Source organism: Zeus faber (assembly GCF_960531495.2).
Source record: "Zeus faber genome assembly, chromosome: 10".
In the NCBI taxonomy this organism is placed as follows: Eukaryota; Metazoa; Chordata; class Actinopteri; order Zeiformes; family Zeidae; genus Zeus; species Zeus faber.
Window position 1 is genome coordinate 2,396,192 of NC_137199.1, and position 16,963 is coordinate 2,413,154.

A 16,963-nucleotide genomic window follows, 5' to 3' on the forward strand; every position below is an offset into this window, starting at 1 on the left:
CCTGCCTGTCCCCGACGACGTATCCTGCCTGCCCCCTGCCTGTCCTCCGTCTGCTCTACAAATAAAAGACATTACCAAATACCCCTGCCTGTCTTTGTGCTGCAATTGGGTCCTAACCACACCCGTTACAGATGTAAAACTTCTTGCTTCAAATGCAACCAATAACTGGACTAAATTCTAATTAGAAATTTTTGTTACTGGTAACGGGTGTCACCCCTTCACACACATTCCAAAAAGTGAATGCGGGAGACAGGAGAAGAAGCTGTGGCTGTCTGGGAGGAGATGATGGTTTCTAGGAGAAGACAAGAGTCACCCAGAAAACCTGTTGCTTGCGCAGAAAATTGCCTGCCAATGGCTTTTGATTATTTTATCAAGAAATTTCTCATGCTACACTTATACACATACACAATATACTGAATATGGCAATACTAGAGGTGAATGAAGAGGAATTTTCATTTTTCTGTGGGTGTTTTCATTTTTTCTTAAAGATCTTTCAATAATCTTATACATTCAATTCAAGAACAGTCAATGTACCTCAAAACAAAAATGGATCTCTCTGCCTCCCTCTCTCTCTGAGTGTTTGATTGTCTTGTATTTTTCGCTGCAATGCTGATATTCTATTCATTTTGTTTGTTCCATATATATAGATTTATGTATCCATATATATATATATATATATATATATATATATATATATATATATATACCTGGGACTGGACTGGTGCTGATTCTGTCAGAATGCTGTTTTGATTTTGATTTAAAAGAAAAAACGACAACAGCAGCACAGAGTCTGGGTAATGGAGAAAGCAGCAGGACAGGAGAAGAAAGGAGAGACGACAGATGCAATGAAAGAGACACAAGCCTCCGGGGCGTGTGTGTGCGCGTGTGCGCGTGCGTGTACGTGTGTCTGTGTCTGTGTGTGTGTGTGTGTGTGTCTGTGTGCATGCACGCCTGGAGTATGTATTTGCTATGTATCTACAGAAGCTGTGAAGAAAGGTGTGTGTGTGTGTGTGTGTGTAGAGGGATGTATGCATCATATGCTCTATTTACCTATCTAGTGTGTGTGTGTGTATGGGGGGGTTATACCGTGCATGCGTCATGGTGGGATGATTGAGTAAATGCACTTTAAAGGTCTCTCTCTCTCTCTCTCTCTCTCTCTCACGCACACACACTTCAACACATTTACGCATTCCCACACAGAGAGATTTAGCCATACACACATCGATGCACATGCACTGTGACATTTGGAGTCCATTAAAAGTCTTTGTCTCTGATCAATAATTTAATAAGTTGAAAGGATGAAGGACTCATCATAATCAATAAATGTCTCTGCCTGCCTGCGTGTGCATGTGTCTGTGTCTGTGTCTGTGTCTGTGTCTGTGTCTGTGTCTGTGTGTGTGTGTGTGTGTGTGTGTGTGTGTGTGGGGGAATTTGTTGCAGTGTGTTTGTGTGTCTAAGTGTGGTCTGGTTGACGAGTTCTCGATGTTGGGCTCATAAACAACATTCACGCCGTATCTGAGGGCTAGCTTTATACACACACACACACACACATACACACACACACACACACACACACACAGCGTAGGTTCAATTTATTTTACGATATAATGTTTATCTAAAAAAGTTGTCAAGCTGTCAGTGGAAATTTGTTACTCTTACAATTTAAAATTTCTAATTAATCTTAAAAAAAAGTCTGAACAACTGTAATTAACCAGGTTGCCTCATTGGCATTAATACGTTGTTATCCGAGACAGACCTAAGAAAAAATAAATTATAAATATAAAAAACATTACAGTCCCAGTGCTTCAAAGAATCAGAGTTCATACACAAACGCTTAAGTTAAAAGTTCTGAAAATCGAATGTACAAATCATCCAGGAAAACACGTGATTCTAACTTAGTATAGACAGCTTTCCCCCACCCTAAAGAGACAGAGTGGGCATAAAAAAAAATAGAAAAGAAGGAAAATGAATCTTGATTTATATGTGTATGTATTTTTAAACCACCTAAAGTATACATTTTTTTTTTGTTTTTGAAAATTTTAACCATCATTCGAATTGAGCATCATCTGTAGAAAAAGGTTTATGAAGTATTATGGAATCGGTTATATCCACAGACCAAGTACTTTTACTTTTAATACTTTTAGGTACTTTTAAGCAGAAATGTCAATGTGGTACTTTCACCTTTACTAGAGTCATTTTGGGTCAGGGTATTGTACTTTTACTTCAGTAAAAGCTCTGACTACTTCTTCCACCACTGAATATATGTGCAATGACTGGAGCGCATTGTATATTCTGTATATTTTATATTTGACTACTCTTGTTTTGTTTTTTTTGGCTATTTGTGTACATTTGGCAGTTTTATTATTTATTTTACTTTATTTTTTATTCTGTTTTATGATTCATTTTTTTATTTTACTTTTTTTTTCTTAGACCGTCTTAGAATTTTTTGGTAATAGTCATTGTCTGTAGACACGCACCAATAATGACCATAACAAATTCCTAGCACCTAAAGTTATTCTGATTGTGATTCCTAGATACGTAGGATGCAGGCATGGGTTAAATGTAGTAAATTCTTTTTTTTTCCCACAACCAGAAATTTTTTTTTCACAATGTCCTCCTAACCTCTGCAAGTGTCTACCCACCTTCTCTGTCTGTGTATATATACGTCTGTGTTAATACCTTTTTAGACATTGTTTACGGCACCTCTATTGTCATCCTGGCACGAGTTAAGTTGTTTTAATTACACATCAGAGCTTTCTAGATCCCTCACATCACCGCTACCACCCCCTCGCTATGCGTCTATGATTTTGTCAGTCCACCACCTTTTCTCGCGCTCTTCCTTTTTGTCCCACGGTCTCCATTCTTTTTTAAAATTTATCTCCATGGCCTCCCTCGCTCTCATCTGTTCGGCATTCTCTCGCTCCCGCTCTCTGTCATCGCTATTCTTCGTCTCTCTCTCTCTCTCTCTCCCTCTCTTTCTTTCTCTTCATTTACAATCTCCCACTCACTTCCTCTCTCCTCTCTCAAATTCCATTTCAGTGTCTTGCTTTGGCAGGACATGCTGAGCTAGTGCCAAGGCAATAATGAGAACTGTCAAGTGGCGACAAATGAACAGGTGAGAGAGAGAGAGAGAGAGAGAGAGAGAGAGAGAGAGAGAGAGAGAGAGAGAGACATGAATGTGAAGTACTGCTTCGGCGAGTGGTGACAGTCGGCTCACGTATGCATGGACACAAGCGTACACCCCCGCAAATCTCTCTCCCTCCCTCTTTTTCTTTCTCTAGCTCCCTCTCTCTCACACAAACACACACACACTCTCATGAGATTTCCTATGTTCACCCTTGGTCCACGTCAATGTGTGTGCGTGTGTTTTGTGCTTGCGCACTGGATCATATAAACTTCCTTGGTATATAGGTTGGGTAATGCATTTACTGCTGTTAATGTTTCCTGTAATTTATAGACAACAGAGTCTGCGAATAGTCACTGTAGTCAGTATTTGTGTGTGTGTGTGTGTGTGTGGAAAGGTGTATTATGTACCTATTTCCGATTTTGTGTTTTGCTCATATGTATTTGTGTGTATGTGTGTGTGTTTGTTTTTCACCTGTATGCGTATGTTTGTGTGTCTGTGTTAAACCGCATGACTTTTATACTATGTGAGCACAACCGCTTGTGCTTGTGTATCTGTGACTTCTTGTTAATGTCTGTGTGTGTCTGTGTTTGTGTGTGTGTATGTGCGTGCGTGTGTGTTTGTGTGTGTGTGTGTGTGTGTGTGTGTGTGTGTGTGTGTGTTTGTGTGTGTGTGTGTGTGTGTGTGTTCAATCAAGCGCACATGCATAAGCCAAATGAACCTGAAACGTTTAATTGCAATGGAGATGGATGTGATTGGAGGGAAAGTGGCATCCATTGGATTTCCTTGTGTCACGGTGAGAATGCTGACAGAGAAAATGCAGCAAGGTTTCTAGAAGACGCACTCAGCCTGCTGCATTGCTGTACAATCAACAGAGGTTGTTTACAGGGAGTTTGACATTGTCTTAACTATTTGTCTATTGTTTAATGAGCACTTATGGCTCTTATACAGCATGTATAGAGCTGTTGTTACCCGCTGATCATTGTTTAGGTTCAAAACAGTAACGGCTGGTCAATAGGTGGCATGAGCCCTGCAGTCGCATTTACATTGTGCCTTTACTGGCATCAATGGAGGGGGCATTTTTTGCTTTCTGGTGACGTATTTATACCACTCTGATTGGCTGTGACAAGCCTTGGGCACAGCTTGGGAGCTTCTTTGCTCGACTCTAGACTTTAATCCGTTTTTAAGATGTTTTTAGAAAACAGACCGGGGAAACATCTTCGGAACGATTTACAGCTTACACAAAAGGACAGATGACAAACCTCCATTTTTTTGTGTTTCATGGTCTCATAGAAATCTCTGGCTAACACTGAGTTCTGCAAAGGATTGCCTTTTCAGTTTCCACATATTCGCAGACATTGCATGCCTCTCTGCTGCTACTGTTGCATCTCTGCATTTTATATTATTATATTTTATAGAACTTTGCTCAGCCTATTGTTTCAGTTGGCACATGACAGTTCAATGATTTATTGATGGAGAACTTGCTCGTAACATAGCGCTGTAACATAATTCATTATGAAGTCCGTGGGGTTCGGACTTTTATTTAGCCCTCCTCTCCAACCAGCCGCCACTGGTTAGAAATATGTTGAAAAGACATCTAGATGTCTGGGCTCAAACTAAAACCAGCCTTAAATTTAGTTAGACTAGAAAGGTTGACACATACCCGTTTTGAAGTCCAGATCCAGATAATTTCTAGAAAACAAAAAATATTGCACTGGTGTAACCTGCATACTTAAAGTGTTTGGGGTGCATACATGGATTACATCTGTTCATCAAGACAAAATCTGTGGGGTTATTCCATATAACAGCCTACATCAACCCAGGGCTTGTACGATTGGGTCCTTTCGGTCTCTCTACTGTCCCTGTGGCATTTGGGAGGTACCTGGAAGTCACGCTAGACATTCCAGCCAAATAAATGCTGAATTCCGTGGGACAATGTCCTCTGTTCATTTGAGGATGTCTTCAGTCATGCTAAAACATTTGAAGACGGAATTAGAAAGGTCCTGAAAGCCTATTATTTAACACTCGATCTGCCATTTTATAACCAAGCGACAAGAGCAACAAGTCTATTAAACAAGGTAGCTATCTATATTTAAAAGTCCTCCACCTCAAAACTTTGAGTCATTTGAGTGGTCACAACATTCAACTGTGCTCTTCAGCACTGATGATGACATGAGGTGGTAGGATTGGTGAGAATCTGCTTTGTTTATCACTGACTGACATGGCAAGCATTATGTTCAATTACAAAGCACACCTTTTTTTCTGTTTGGAGACAAATCCAGAAGGCAAAGCCGGAAGTTAATTTAGTGAAGGTAGCCTTTAAATAAAGGGTTTGTATGAACAAGGCTGGTAGAGTGTCAGGGAGTCTCTGTGGCACAATGGAGGAATTTGGGTTAATTCGATCACGAATTTCATGTTTTGCAACTCTCCACCACGGGTAGAGACAGTTTCCCACAATGGAGCTGTAAATTGATAAAACAGTTCTCCTATTGATGCAGATACCTACTGCTGTACTGCCCACCCCTACTAAATATTTTTGCAAATCCACAACAATCACAAAAATGGCTGCACTGGAGGAGGGAATTACAGTAGTCTAGTCGTGAGAAAATTAGGGCGTGGATTACTTTTTCTAGGTCGCTGTGTGATAGTATTGGTTTGATTCTTGAAATGGTTCTCAATTGAAGGAAACACGACTGGACTTTTTTTTTTAATTTGTTGTTCAAAGTTTTATGGCAGAGTCAAACAGTACTCAAGTTTCTAGGAACAGACTTCACATTTGTGGACAGAGTGCCAAGGCCACTCTTGATTCGACTGGTAGAATTTAGGGGAGTGAACAATATGAATTAATTTTGATTTTGAATTATTGAGTTTAAGAAAATTCTGTGCCATCCAACGGTTGATATCATTGAGACAATCTACAATAGCAGCTAGGCTGTTTGGATCACCAGGTCTCAGAGGAAGGTATATCCGTGTGTCGTCTGCGTAGCAATGAAAAGAGACATTGTGTCTTTGGATAATTTGGCGAGCAAAGAGGCAGCACATAAATTGAAAATAAAATCAGACCTAAAATTGAACCTTGTGGTACACCACAGGTAATTTGAGCTGTAGAGGATGAGTCGTTATCTGTGGAGACGGCGAAGGTTCTTTTATAAAAGGTAGGAATAAAACCAGCCAAGTGCAGTGTCTGTGATGCCAACCCAGGTGTTAAGACAGTGAATTAAAATGGCGTGATCTAAAGTGTCAAAGGCTGCACTTAGATCTAAAATAATTAATATTGCACTTTCCCCCCTGTCAGCTGCTAAAAGGATATCGTTGGTTACTTTGAGGAGGGCAGTTTCTATACTATGTAAAGCTCTAAAACCAGACAGGAATTTCTCAAAGATGTTATTATGACAGAAAAAGCTTGGTTGATACCACCTTCTCTAAAACCTTTGAAAGAAACGGACATTTAGAAATGGGCCTAAAATTGTTAAGAACAGGGGGACAAAGGTTAGGTCTCTTTAAAAGCGGATGGGCCACAGCATGTTTAAAAGCAGAAGGAGAAATGCCTTTCTCCAGCGAGCTTTTTCAAATTGATAATATTGTGGGGAGCTTGCGCAGTGAAACAAATTAATTCTGTCAAGTCAGAGCATTCTTTTATAAGCCACCACCTGAGTCCCATACACCACACACCACCAAGGGCATCTTCCATTTATTTTCACAGACAACAATAACACATAGAACCCTTGAGGCCATAACCAGCTACGTCAGTCAACGTCACAGTCCTGTCCTAGTCAACAACAACAGTAAACGCAGTCTGGGTCATCCCCCAAGACAAACAACACTATGTGAAATAATCCATGGCGACGAAGAAAAAGGGTTGCCAGAATCAGTGACAGAGCCAAGGATGTCCACCCCAAGACGCTCCATTGATCCCACTAAGTACTGCTGCAACAGGGCATTGGAACGCTGGGTGTGTCCCTTGTGCAGAGGTCACAGTGTAGCTCGACGTCCTGTCGGCACCCGGGCCATTAGAACCGTCCGTGGAGACAGTGAAGAGTCTTAGAGTTCCCGTAGTGCCCCATCCCTGCTGCAGCGTGGACCAGCTGGAGAACCTGGGGCAGAGCATAGGAGGTACCAGCAGCTGGAGCAGGTCGTTCGTCTGTCCGGGGACTGGCCATCGACGATACACCATCCCGTCGTGGAGCTCAAGGTTACCCCACTGTGAATGGTAGCCCTAAACCTCAGGGCTGGATGCCGATGCCTCCGCCCACACTGGTCGCCGTCCTTCTTCCAGCCAGCCCCACACTTGCACCAACACGGTGTCCGCTCCCTAATGTTTCTGCAGCTCCTGGTTTGACAACGGCAGCCACCCCTTCATCGCTGCTGGTCTGGATGGCCGCCACCATCAGCGTCACATGGTCCCGCTCCGCCTGACACTGGCAGTAATGGCACTACATCACCGCACAGGGGCGCCAGCGTTACCATGTTGACGTTCCGGTCGGTGCTGCAAATCAAGGTCATATCCCTGTAGGACTTCCACCCACTGGGCTACCTGGCCCTCAGCGTTATGAAAGTACAGGAGCAAGGTGGGAGATTCAAGGTCGGAAGTTCCACAATGCCTGGACCACTGACAGCAGCTCCCGCTGGGTGATGCAATAATTCCTTTCAGCCCAGCTCAGTGCCGGCTGTAGTAGGCCACTGCATGCTCCTCACCGCCTTTTCCTTGGGACAAGACAGCCCCCACCCCCACGTTACCGGCATCAGTGTCCACATTGAAGGGCTGCTGGGCATCAGGATAGGCCAGCACAAGGGTCTCAATCTCGGCGCTCCGGAGTCGGGTGAAGGCCGCATCGCAGGTGCCATCCCAGCAGAAGGGGCGGCCCTTGTCGGTGAGGCAGTGAAGCGGGCTACCTATGGTGGCAAAGTCCCTCACAAACTGGCAGTAGTAGGAGGTCAGGTCCAGGAAGCTTTGCAGCTCGCTGACAGTAGTCAGCGTTGGCCAATCTCGGACCGCAACCACTTTTGCCAGATTGGTGGCAACCCCCTGCGCACTGACCACATTCCTCCTGAACGTTGTCTCTCTCCTGAACAGACGGCACTTTTTTGGGTTAAGCCTCAACCCAGCCTGTCGAATGGCAGCGACAACCTCCTGCAGGTTTGCCAAGGCCCCCTCGAAACTGTTGGTGTGTACCAGCAGGTCGTCCAGGTACACCACACAGTGATCGCAGGGGAACGGTTGCCAGCACCCTTTCCATCAACCACTCGAATGTGGCTGGTGCCCAAATAGCTTGAGTCGGAACTGCTTCAGCCCTTTGGCTGGGCCTCCGGCGCCAGTAGCCGCTGTGCAAATCCAGGGAGCTGAACCATCTGGAACCTGCAATTTAATCCAGGGCCTTGTCGATGCGGAGGAGTGGGTAGGAGTCCTTGGCAGTTACAGCATTCAGAAAGGCCATGCAGAACCTTCAGCTGTCATCCTTCTTTCTCACTAGAACAGATCCACGGATGACGCGGTCTCCCAGGTACTGCACACCACGCTCACGCATCTGGATGGCCAGAAGGGGGCCTATGTGAGAATGCTGTTCATCGATTATAGTTCAGCTTTCAACACCATAGTCCCCAACAGACTGGCTGTCAAGCTGATGGAGCTCGGACTGAATGCTCCGCTGTGCGCCAGGATCCTGGACTTCCTCACAGCCCGCCCCCAGGTGGTCAGGGTGGGGAAGTACATGTCAAGCTCCCTCACCCTGAATACAGGATCCCCCCAGGGCTGCGTCCTCAGCCCCCTACTGTACTCCCTGTACACACATGACTGTGTGGCCAGGTCCAGCTCCAACACCATCATCAAGTTTGCTGACGACACCGTGGTCGTGGGCCTGATCACCGACTGCGATGAGAAGGCCTACCGCGAGGAGGTGGCTGACCTGTCACTCTGGTGCCAGGACAACAGCCTCCACCTGAACGTCAGCAAAACCAAGTAGCTGATTGTGGACTTTAGGCGTGGATCACAATCGAGGACGCACACGCCCTTGTGGATTAATGGGACTTCTGTCGACAGGGTGAGCAGCTTCAGATATCTGGGAGTCCACATCACAGAGGACTTAACATGGACTGTACACACAGACACTCTGGTGAGAAAGGCGAGGCAGCGTCTCTACCACCTCAGGCAGCTGAGGAAATTCCGGGTCTCGGTGAGGATCTTCAAGTCCTTCTACTCTGGAGCAGTGGAGAGCATCCTGACAGGCAACATCACTGCCTGGTTTGGGAACTGTACTGCCCAGGACAGGCGGGCTCTGCAGAGGGTGGTGCGTTCAGCTGAACGTACCACCCTCCCCCCCTTGAAGGAGTTATACACCAGGAGGTGTAGTAGCAGAGCCCACAGGATCATGAAGGATCCTCATCACCCCAACAACGGACTGTTCCAGCTGCTGCGGTCAAGCAAGCGCCTCCGCAGTCACACAGCTAGAACAGAGAGACTGAGACAGAGTTTGTTCCCGCAAGCCATTAGAACTGTCAATGCTGACCTCACCAGGGGTCATAACTGAGCCATACACATAGGCTCCACTACCTTCTGTACTGTATGTAGCATACTGTACCGCATACTGTGTCACTGTTCAGGTTTGTTCGTGATGCCGTATTGCTGCGCCGTACTGTTGTATACTGTGTTGTATTATCCCAAACACTACCTCACTCTATTCACATTCACATGCCACTTTAAGTCACATGCCACTTTAATGCACATATCTGTATATACATAGGCATATTCCCTCTATCTATTCCATTATATTTCTTTTTATTTTTATTGTGTTTTATTCTATATATTTTTATTTTATTCTATAAGTATTCAACTTACTGTATTACGTTTTAGGAGTCAGTTAGTTGGCCTATAGAAAGAATTTTTTTATTTTTATATTTTCCTAGGACATATTGTGTGCTGTCACCAGGTGCGTTGCATTACATTTTACTGCATATATGTATGAAAGTATGTATATGTATGTGACAAATACAAATCTTGAATCTTGAATCTTGAATCTTGAATCTTGAATGGCTTCCGTTGCCCACGGGCTATCTGAAAGCTTGATCAGTCCCGCAGCAGGCATCTTCCTTCCTCGTGTGGCCAGAAGTTGGGGCCACAGGAGGATGGGTGGGGATGAGCCAGTGTCAATGGCATGCTGGACCAACCTTATCTGCATGCAGTCCTCATTGGCATAGAGGTCAACCTTGTCGTCAATGGGCTCCTTTGGCTTCCAACACTGTTGATGATATAGACCCTCACTGCCAAGCAGGTGTCAGTAGAGGGAAGGGAGGTAGGCATCTTAGGGAACCCCCAGCTGTTGGCAGCGAAGCAGAGGGCCCCTGGGTGGCTAGCGGCAATAAAGAGGGCCCGTTGGTGGCTGGCAGTGACGTGGAGTGCCCCTTGGTGGCTGGTGCGGCTCGTGCAGCAGCTGTCCGCTGGTGGTTTTGCCGAGTCCTCCTCCTCGGGCCTGGGTGAAACGGCCCTGGGCTCCCAATCAGGTCAGCAGGTCCAGACCGAGGATGCATGGGTCCTGGTTGTGGGCTCCCCAGAACTCATGCACCATCTCTTGGTCTCCAACGCGAATCCGCACTGGTTTTGTGCCCTTCATACCGGCTTTCCTCCCAATCACCATCCTCATCTGGACAGCAGTAGGGGTCTAGGCTGAAGAGGGTACCCTGCTGGTTCCCTACAGGACTCCTGGACAGACGAGGTTGATGTTAGACCCACAAGGGCTTGGCAAACCTGGCCCTCGAGTTCACAGTCCATGTAGAGGCCCCTGGTGTGGCCAAGGCAGCCTTGGAGGTGAGTTATGTTGGGTTTGGGAGCAGGGATACCCTCACTTGGCTGCTGCTCTCCTGCCGTTTCCCAGCGGTGGGCGGGAACAAGGCTTGGGTGTGGGCGCCAGGCAGTCACAGGCTATTTGACCAGGCTCATCAGCAATCGGTGCCCCATGGTTGTCTTTTCGCCTGGGGTGGCACACGGCAGACAGGCTCACAATCATCGTCCTCCAGCTTGTTGCCCTCACAGTCTGCTGCTCTGATGCATAGTCCGATACACCGCAAGACAGAATATCCCAAACAATTGAAAACACATAATAAAACACAATGGAGACACATAACATCTCCAGACCCATAATCCTTTGCACCAACATAACCGAAAGGCCTGGGCCCCACCCCCTTCGTTCGCTGCAATATGTTGTGTCCAATTGTGTCAATGACCTCTTTAAGAAATGTAGTGGGGACAATATCAATGCTGCATGTGGTTGATTTCATGTGGGATAGAGTTAAAAAAATGCTAAAATAACCCTCAATGTCCCTCCTGGTATGTATAACTTGGTCCTAACCTTGGTCTTATCTTCTCAGTTTTTTTTTTCGTAAAAAAGTTTAAAAACTCCTCACACATCTCTGGTGAGGCCTGAGTAAGATGACAGGGGGAGGGGGTATTGAGGGAATCTATTACCTCAAATAAAATTCTGGGATTGGAATGGATTGCAACAATCAGGTTAGAGAAGAAAGCTGCTCTTGCTTCTTTACCTGCTCTTTGATAATTGTGCATAGCATCTTTCCGGATCTTATAAAATATGTTTCCTTCCTCTTCCTCCATTTCAGTTCCTTTCTCCTCAAGTCTCTCTTTACGTTCTGGGTCAATACATTTAGCCAGGGCTGCAATGTTTTATTATACTTTTTGTCTTTGTATGGGGCGACAGAGTCCAGGGCAGTCAGACACGTGTCATTAAAATGGGAGACGGGCTACTCTGTGTTAAAATCTGGATAAAAGGCAGTTAAAGGCAAAGCAGCAGCACTGAAAAGCTCAGAAAACTTGCTCGCTGACATAGAATTAAAAACGCGGTGGCGGACAGGATTGTTGTGAGTAAATACATAAATACATCTCTGTGACAGGGAACTTTTAGAATAATGTTTCTTGAAGCAGAAACTTGGACATCCATGTCAACAACACACAAAACCCACTCTCAGAAGACAAAACACAACACTAGAGTCCGACTAGATAAACACCAGCACACTTCTCCTTTCACACACAGTCACCTGTACTCACAGAAAACTGCAAGAATTGCACTGGAGGAACCTCTAGAATCTGAGAATCCAACGTTTTCAACGAATAGAAAAAGCATAGAATTTTTCCCTCAGACAAGCTGACAGGCATAGAGAGGAGGAGAAGGCAGCCAGAGTGGAGAGAAAAGAGATGATAGTGGAGGCTATAGGATGAATTGAGTGACCCAGGGCCTGGGTGAAACGGCCCTGGGCTCCCAATCAGGTCAGCAGGTCCAGACCGAGGATGCATGGGTCCTGGTTGTGGGCTCCCCAGAACTCATGCACCATCTCTTGGTCTCCAACGCGAATCCGCACTGGTTTTGTGCCCTTCATACCGGCTTTCCTCCCAATCACCATCCTCATCTGGACAGCAGTAGGGGTCTAGGCTGAAGAGGGTACCCTGCTGGTTTCTGAAGCAGAAACTTGGACATCCATGTCAACAACACACAAAACCCACTCTCAGAAGACAAAACACAACACTAGAGTCCGACTAGATAAACACCAGCACACTTCTCCTTTCACACACAGTCACCTGTACTCACAGAAAACTGCAAGAATTGCACTGGAGGAACCTCTAGAATCTGAGAATCCAACGTTTTCAACGAATAGAAAAAGCATAGAATTTTTCCCTCAGACAAGCTGACAGGCATAGAGAGGAGGAGAAGGCAGCCAGAGTGGAGAGAAAAGAGATGATAGTGGAGGCTATAGGATGAATTGAGTGACCCAGGGCCTGGGTGAAACGGCCCTGGGCTCCCAATCAGGTCAGCAGGTCCAGACCGAGGATGCATGGGTCCTGGTTGTGGGCTCCCCAGAACTCATGCACCATCTCTTGGTCTCCAACGCGAATCCGCACTGGTTTTGTGCCCTTCATACCGGCTTTCCTCCCAATCACCATCCTCATCTGGACAGCAGTAGGGGTCTAGGCTGAAGAGGGTACCCTGCTGGTTCCCTACAGGACTCTTGCTCGCTGACATAGAATTAAAAACGCGGTGGCGGACAGGATTGTTGTGAGTAAATACATAAATACATCTCTGTGACAGGGAACTTTTAGAATAATGTTTCTTGAAGCAGAAACTTGGACATCCATGTCAACAACACACAAAACCCACTCTCAGAAGACAAAACACAACACTAGAGTCCGACTAGATAAACACCAGCACACTTCTCCTTTCACACACAGTCACCTGTACTCACAGAAAACTGCAAGAATTGCACTGGAGGAACCTCTAGAATCTGAGAATCCAACGTTTTCAACGAATAGAAAAAGCATAGAATTTTTCCCTCAGACAAGCTGACAGGCATAGAGAGGAGGAGAAGGCAGCCAGAGTGGAGAGAAAAGAGATGATAGTGGAGGCTATAGGATGAATTGAGTACGAGATTAGAAAGGAGGAGGCTAAATTGAAAGTATTGAGTGGCCCTGGCATTGTGGAGTGCACGGTCGAAGAGAAACCTGGTAGTCGAAAAGAAGGGATTCAAACTGTGGCTCGATGAGTGTCGAGAAAGAGAATTGTTGGTAGACTAGAAAAAAGAAACAGGGGGTGGGGTGGGTGGGGGTCCAAATAAAGAAGAAAGAATAAAGAAAAAAATGTAAACAGAGGAGATGCCAGGTAAAGATGAAGAGAATATAGCCAGCATAGCAAGAGAAGAGACAAAGAGAGTGACAAAGCACCCCTCGACACCAAGGAGCAGTGTAGAGATTCAAAAAGAGGTAGGGAGGAAGATAGAGACCAAAAGTGGAGGGAGAGCGGAAAGATAAATGAAGTTGTGTAAAAAAAATGACAAGGGAAAAACTGAAAAAGTAATATGTCCATTGGAATGGGGTCAGCGAGAGAGACAGAGAGCAAGACACCCGAAGAAATGCACAGACACGGTTAAAACGGATGTGCAGGAGGGTGGGTGAGTGGGGATGGTGTAAGAAAGACAAAGTGGGGGTGGGGGATGGATGAACTACAGCGCGGCGAGACTGCTGCCCGTGCGCGGAACAGCCAGGTGACCGAGGGACAGAAAGGGACAGCGCCGGAGAAATGGCGAGAAAGAGAGAGAGGGAGAGGAGAGCTGGCGAGAGACAGGGGGTTGGAGGGCAAGGGGGGGGGGGGGGGCTGTGGCGGCCCACGGCGATGAGAACATTATGGCTGGATAATGAAGAGGTTCCACGCTGTCAGCCACACACCATTCACCCCGCACGCTGCTGACCTCAAAGTGTCAACAAGCTAAACGACCGAGCAGCAGCGCATTACCGCATGTCCCCATGATGCCGGGCCGCTCCGGCACAGACGCACCACACACAGACAGAGACACTCACACACACGCACACACACACACACACACACACACACACACACACACACCCACACACACACACACACACACACACACAAACAATGGCCTATTCAAGCATACCGCAGACATAAAAGTGTCACAATCGCATTCAACTTTTTACGTTTTTGTGAAACCGCATGGGCGCACTAGACACGCCTGTACCTGCGTGAGTCGCGTGCTGAAATATCAACAGTTCAGGCAAACGTCACACGGACGGAAAGAAAATTCTAACGCAGGTATGCGCATTCCTAACCAATTGTGTGCGGGGGGAGTTGCATGCTCGGTGGTGCGTGTCGACATTAAATGACACGCACGTTAACAGTCAAATGCCGTGCGCATATGCACGCACCAAACTGCCCTTAATATGAATCATTCTCCGGCTGCTAAGACGTCTCTGGGCACTGTGGGGTTGCTTCGAATCACTGTTTGTAGAGCAAATATCATACGCTTTATTAGCATTCATAAAAATGGGTTTGATAAAATTCTGTAAATAAAGACGGCCACTCTTTGTTTAAAAAAATACCTTATCGCTTCTCACATAAGACAGCTGCTGAAACGAACCGCTGAGAGCAGGGTTTCATCGGTTTGGAGTCGGTGGAAGAGATTTCCTGTATTTAAACCAAAGCCCAGGTTCAATAGTTTTAATGTGCAGGAATTTTTCTGTTTCGTCTTTGACTCCCCCCCACTCCCCTCACACACACACACACACACACACACACACACACACACACACACACACACACACATACAACCTCTCTGTCGCTTCATTGCTTTATCACACATATGCACACACAGGCACTTCCTTTACTTTAGTCCTCTGTATTACCACAATCTCTGCCTCCCCCTCTCTCTTTCTCTCGTCTCTCTCACTCTCTCTCTCTCTTTCCGTCTGTCCCATGTCCTACCACTGTCTGACGCAATTCCATATCTTGACAGTTCCTAGGCAGCCCCCCTCCCCCCTTTCTTTTTCTCTTGATTCTCTCTTGATCTTGGGAGTGTAGCGATTGTTTAACGCAGCACCGTTGTTTTTCACAGACCACCACAACTCCACCCAGCCCTCCCTCCCTTTAATCTATCTCTTCTTCTTCTGCAGTCTCCAGTTCCCCTCTGTCCCACTCTGTCTCTCTATCATTCTTTTTCCAGTTGACAGCCAGGCTGAGGGGTTTTCAAAGCGGTGCTAAGTTGTCTTCTTTCCGTCTCCTGCCCCGACACCCCAGGCTAGCCTTTTCCCACTGCGTCATCCTCAAAGCCCATCGGAGTAATGTTTCCCGGGTTGTCCAAGTTCAGAACTAATTAGTCGCTATTTATTCAAAAATTGTAGTTTGGGAGTCGGGTTGTGTTTGGTGGGGGGGGTACAGATCACTCACAGATTCAGGCTTGGTGGTTAGCAGACTGATGTTTGGTGGTGGCACTTTGGGAGTCTGCCATTTGAGCAGTTGCAATGAGCTTTGGTCCGTGCTTTGGTCCCTATGTGCGTCTTTGCTGCTCCTGCCTGGGTGGTGAATTGCCCACTTGTGCTCTGCTGGGACTGCTCTGGTGGTCAAGTCAAGTTACGTTTATTTATATAGCCCTTAATCACAGTACAGTCTCAAAGGGCTTCACAGGCCCAATTTCACATCCTCGACTGAACCCCATCCAGGCAAGGGAAAACTCCACCTTGGGAAAAAAATGGGGTAGAAACCTTAAGAAGATGGGGGCCCAGAAGGAGGAATGCGCCTTTCAGTATGACCAGATTGCAGTGGATGCCGAGTGGGCAACTTTAATAGCATGTCAATGATGTGACAACGATGGCTCAGGAGGTAGATTGCCAGTAACCAGAGGGTTCCTGGTTCGATCCCCTACTCCTCCTGGTAGCACATCTTAGTATCCTTGAGCAAGACACTGAACCCCTAACTGTTCTCATGGAGCAGGTGTGCGCCTTGCACAGCTGCCGCTGTCATCCATGTATGAATGTGTGTGTGAACATGGGTGAATGTGAGGCATGTACTGTAAAGTGCTTTGAGTAGCTGCCATGTTGGTCTGTTGGTTGCAGGGTCAGAATTTGTGTTTGTGGTCCGTGTTTGCACTTGCAAGTGTGTTTTGCCCTTTTCTGTGTAAAGGTCAGCTGTGTGTGTGTTTCGGTGTTGCAGCTTGCACATTGCACATTTGCGTTTGGTTTGAGCATATTTTCAGCATCTTTTCATTTGCATGTGTGTGCATTGATACTGTTTAAATTCAATACATCAGCACCAATGAAAAAACACTCCTCTACACACTCAGGTAGACACACACACACACACACACACACACACACACACACACACACACACACACACACACACACACACACACACACCATCAATATCTACCTCACATGCACCCTTAAAGGTCCTCCTGATAATATATCTATATATAATATAGAATAATACTGATGACTCAACAGGCAGGAACAGGCAGCCCACGATGCACCAAAAATTCTTGTTTTTTCTAATGACG